The following is a 5,933-nucleotide window of genomic DNA, read 5'->3' on the forward strand; positions in this document are numbered from 1 at the left end:
TACAAATACTTCATCATCACCCAACATAGCTGGAAAAGGTTTAAACTTTACAATCACATGCCATCAATGGGTGACATCTGTTTCGGGCCGTAATGCAACAAAACAGGCATGTTATATTTTCTGATATATCGAGGATTATCTCATTTCCTACAGACACTGAGTGCACAGGTTCCACGGTCCGTCTAGGCCATCTACATGAGAGTATGGTGTGTTTTTATTCTTGTATATCCAGCAACAAATCCTTTTATCCTGTCTTTAAACTCTAAGAGGAAATCGGTTAAACGGTGGACAGTGTGTAACAATTAGCGTACGGGCGCCAAGACCTCCAATGTCAGACGAGAATGTCCTTCGAGCATCTTCAAAAACAACCAATTAACTCAAACACATCACATGAATATTCTTCACCGGACATATTATAGAATGACAAAGATGCCTTCAAAGTATGTTTCTATTTTCACATTGTGGGCATGGATGTGATTATGAAACTGTAAATAGAATAATAGCCATGTAGTCACAAGGTAACCGCTTGGGGACAAACTAAGCGACCAATTCCGTTTATCCTGACAAACTTTTCCCGATCAACGATGCCAAGACCCCCTTTTTGGGTGTCCAACAGTTTTATGACGTTTCATGATGGGAAATTTTGAGAAAAACAAAATGCTTAATTTACAAGGCTGCTGCAGTATATCTTAATTTAAAATGTAGAGACTCATGGTCGGTGTCATTGCGGATAATGCCACCGTTGTGTGCCCCCCCCCCCCCACCCCAAAGACGGTTACATAAGCTGAAGGAAGTTGGTTGAATAGAGGGCGCTATTATTAGACGAAATGTCTGCCCAGTTCGCCACTTGAGAGACGGAATCTCAGTGACGCCCGAATCTCCTAACGCCCCCCCCCCCAATCAACGTATCACTCTTAATGGGAGGGATTTATAAAAGGTAATCCAAAGGATTGCAATTAAGAGACTAATCCATTTTTAAGATTTGAAAATAAATCCTGAAGCTTAAAAACTAAAACGTAAAAGAATGTTAAATCGAAAAAAGGATTTGTCCCCAATTGCAATCTTTTGGATAAACTTTAACCCCCCCCCCCCTCCCACACACACACTTAGAATGTTCGGAAACATGATGGCGAGTGTTTTGATGAGATTTTGGTTTTCAATGTGTAATTAGATCAGGAATTGATGACCTATATAGCACTTCATCAAACTAAATTAATTCCCATAGCTTCAAACCATCAATTAGTGTATTATCAATAACTTCCGATCTGTGGTTCTGTTTGACAATAGACCTTTGTATTGGGACTAATTCTGTTGTCCATCGGTGGCAAACTTAATGACCCATAGGTGCCTAGCCGCAGGTTGCATTCGAACCCACGACCTTCCGGTTACGTGATTATGTCGTTCGTGGTAATAACCATGTAATAATGAAAACCTTGTGTTGCCTGGGCCATATTTCATAGAGCTGCTTAAGCACAAAAACTGTGCCTGACAATTGTCTGCTAATCATACATCGTTTGGCTGGTCACCTTATTCTGGTAAGCATATTTGTGTTTTGCTTAGCTATACTTTTTAGGCCCTGGTGTGACGAGAGGCATATCTGTCTACAGAAGTGTTATACGCCACATGCATAATGCCGATTTATTCCTAACGATCATGTATTTTCACTGAATGGACTATGTTGAGAACTAAACTGTACTATTCTTGCTTTCTGGGGTTAAAAAGTTGGGTTGAACTAGAAAAGGGATTATAAAAGTTACAAGTTTGACCTTGTGACTGCTGTGTAGACCGCATTTACAGACAGCGTACGATTAAGTCATTATCCCGTGGATGAGTCAAAGGAGTAACAAACAACTATGACAGCTCGTGGTATGACGGGGACTTCCCCCTGACATCCAGTTCAACCTCAATGGGACCACGTCCTACTTTACAAATACTACATCTACTACTAGAATTTACTATCTTACTGTGATAACGTCCTATATCAAAACTAGATCTTCTGTGGTCTAGTCTTAACTTTATCGCAACCAGGTCCTTACTAGATCTAGGTTGTATAGTCTATTCCTAGTTTATAAAAAAAAACTCGATGAGCTATAGTCATAGACTCACTGTCTTAACTCTATCGCAACCACGTCCTACTTTACTCTACACTTAACCATGATGCCTCGTCCTTCGAATGGGACGTAAAGCCGTTGGTCCCGTGTGTTGTATAACACACGTTAAATAACCCAGTATCAAGAAATTCAAAGCTCGAAATTAGGGGCACAGTCCTGAGACGGGTTCGATCGATGGATTCTCCTGGGCGATAATTGCCTGCTAACTTATCCATCTTGGGAAATATCGACTTATAAACCTTTTACCCGACAGACATAAACTTGCAACCCACCTGTTGACTGGGCCCCCTTTTTAAAGAACTGTACAACGCCAGATTCGTTTAGGTATGACAGGGGCCAGTGTGACATGCAGGAGTGGACACAGCCCCCTAAACCAAATAAAGTAGAATTAGTCTAATTCACCTCCTCCCTTATTTCCCCCTCACCGTCGACAGGAAGAGTATCAGCTTGTATGATTACACTCACATACAAACAGTTATGACAGCTACCAATAGTGTCAACCTCTGATGACTACAAGGTCAAAGGTGACGAGTGTAGTGCAGTCATTTGGAGGTCCAAATAAAATTCCCAGTAAAGATTTGTGTCAGAAGTGTCAACGGAGCACTTTTAATAGACGTCAGAATGACGCTTATTATTGTGATGTTCGATGGGTGTGTACAATTTCATAAAGTTCTACTGGTATCTGTCATCAAAATATGCCTAAAACTGTAAGGGGGACCATGGAGGTAGAATGGGGGACCATTGAGGTAGAATGGGGGACCATGGAGGTAGAATGGGGGACCATGGAGGTAGAATGGGGGACCATTGAGGTAGAATGGGGGACTGGGGGTAGAATGGGGGACCATTGAGGTAGAATGGGGGACCATTGAGGTAGAATGGGGGACCATTGAGGTAGAATGGGGGACCATGGAGGTAGAATGGGGGACCATGGAGGTAGAATGGGGGACCATGGAGGTAGAATGGGGGACCATGGAGGTAGAATGGGGGACTGGGGGTAGAATGGGGGACGCAAAACAAACATTGCGTTCAAAGAAATGGATAGCATGGTAACTTGTTATAAGAGCAGACAGTCTTATCTGATCGGCTCAGTGACAAATCTCTTGTTGAACCACTGGCATGGTGCAAACCAAGCCTAAACTCGTTGATATGACACACTGCCCCCCCCCCCCCCACCATTGCCCCCGTCAAATGAACATCAAGTGAGCAGTGAGTCATGAGACGCAATTATGACTGGTGACCACAAGGTCCACAGGGTGACCACAAGATCCACAGTACAAATAAACAGGATCTGGGGGTAAACGTCGACTGACAGCAGCTACTGAACAGCGAATCGTGACCGGGGAAGGGGCGCAAAGAACCCCCTGCAACTCTCGACTCCAACATCCATTAAACCCATGTTAACCATACACAACTGTCTCCTTTATGAGATCGTCTTGAACCACACCTTATGTTATCCTCTTCCCCTTCGTTTAACCCCTTCAGCTACACCCCATTGAAGGAACATCTTATGCACCTGTATCCACTCTAATTGTGACCATAAACAATACAGGCTCGAAAATGGGGTGGGTAAACCACAATTGCACGTGGTCCTTGGATGCGGAGGGAAGTCGCTCATCTATCCCTTCTTCCGCGGTCTGAAAGAGGATGGGAGTTTGATGAAGGAGAACCTAAGAAACAGATTAGGAGAAGGGGACACAAACAACTGCATTGACGTCAATGTTACAACCACAAGGCTGGGCTAGATTTAAGGGGTGCTTTGGATCAGTTTGAAGGGAACAGGGCTTGGTTTCGATTGGGGGAGCTGAAGGGACCTCCTGTAAAAATGGTGCAGCAAACTTTGAAATCTGAACAGTTTATTTCAATGGAGTCTTCAGCTTCATCATCAATGAAACTGTATCGAGATTATCCATCAGGACGTTGAGTGTCAATAAAGAAAACTATTAATTGTCTGGCACTGTTATACACAAATAAAAGCCACAAAACTAACAGTTTACCGTTTGTGTACGAGGCTTTTTTGAGTTATAACGGTAAAACAAAATTAGAGAATGTTTGAAAGCATTTTGAGTTTTGACGTTAAAACAGAGAATGTTTGTGCACAAAACATTTTGAGAAATGACTTTGTAACAAAATACATTTGTAAACAATCCTAGTGCAAGAGTGTCCGGACATGGAAAGGCACTGGTGGTGCGAGGTTGACGAACAAAAAGTGAGATTTGCCGGTTTGCATTGACGCAACTGATGTGCACTGTTTTAGAACCAGCAGAGACCCTGAATAATATCCATCGTAGGAAACAAAACACACCAAGTTGGCACATGCACTCGTTGCTACATTACCGAACACCATAAAATCGTTCATTAACATAAAGCAATTGGAACCAATTAAAAAGGTAATAGACATGAACAGTTTCAAAATTACGGATTAACCCATTGATTGTAAAATTGAAAGAGGACCCGCCTTTATATAATTGAACCGATGACGCCAGATTATGTCAGAGTTTGGCAGAAGTTTCCCTACGGTTTTGACAGCAAGGGTTTCACATCACAGGCAAAGGTTCAAGGCTATCTTGTCATCATACACACACAAACTTAGAAAGAGTTAGGGTTTATAAACGATGACCTGACTGATCTTTTACGTCAAAGTACAACTTTGGCTAGTCTTGGTTCCAAGTCCTTAGCAATGATTATTTCCCAGCAGCCTCGTGCGCCGTACCGCCAGCCGACTTTGCGAAGCACGCCGTATCGCTCCCTAGCTTCTTTGCGTGAGTCTATATGGTTCGATCATAGAGAAAGGCGATTTCCAGCTTCCAGGCAGTCGTCAACCAAAATGAATTTAAAAAAAAAGCGGGTTATCACATTACGTTTATGAAATAGTGTCGTCTTGGACCAAGACTAAACTTGGGCCAGTCAGTCGTCAATCGCCAGCACATTGTCATCATTTGAGTATTGCCTTGACAGCGCCAATAATAGGTCCCTTGATTGCAAGAGTGGATTGGTAGAAACTCCCTTCTACCCCTCCTACATAGATCAGACAAGAGAGACCCTCATATCCCAAGTACTGATTGATGAGCCCATCACTGACAAAATGAGTTTGACAGGTTTTGTCAAATGTAACATCGCCATGTGACTGCATGACATCCTCACCGGTTAGAATGATTCATGTACAATGCCTGCAGGAACTTGTCATTCAACAGCCGTCAAGTCGTCTACTATCATTATGGCAATAGAGTGTCACGGGGAACTACATGTACAATGTACATTTATATCTATCGTTGTCAAAGTCTTTAAGGGCACCTGTAAATATTTCATCACAAGAGGGCGCTCTACAGGCTAGGCAGTGCACACTTTAATGCACTGACATGATGGGCTGTTTGGCTCAGTGCTTTATGTCCATGCATTTGCACCTCTGTGGATCCTTGAACGAGCCCAGATTAGAGCCTTTTTCAACCCTCGCGGCGACTGTGCCACGCTCACCATTTTGGTGGTCAATAGGTTTACGTGTAAACGCGGCGTCGCCTAAAATGCGCACATCACTGAATAAGACATGTTGACATTGACCACCAAAATGGCGCATCCAAGATTATTCTGATGGTGCCGTCAGGTGCATTGGGTCAATAGGGGTCTTCCCTCCAACATTTCAAACAGAAATTTCTTCATTATCCCATCAACAAAAATTTGGTGCGATGTTTCCATTAGGATGCAAAATATTGAGGAACTATCCGCAAATGTTTTGACAATGTTTCTAGTAAGAAACTCTGAATGTTGTTATGATTTCAAGCACATCACAAGCAAATAAAGCAGACAAAAAAAGCACCTTCAAGAAAA

The sequence above is a fragment of the Asterias rubens genome, chromosome 21 (genome assembly GCF_902459465.1).
Source record: "Asterias rubens chromosome 21, eAstRub1.3, whole genome shotgun sequence".
In the NCBI taxonomy this organism is placed as follows: Eukaryota; Metazoa; Echinodermata; class Asteroidea; order Forcipulatida; family Asteriidae; genus Asterias; species Asterias rubens.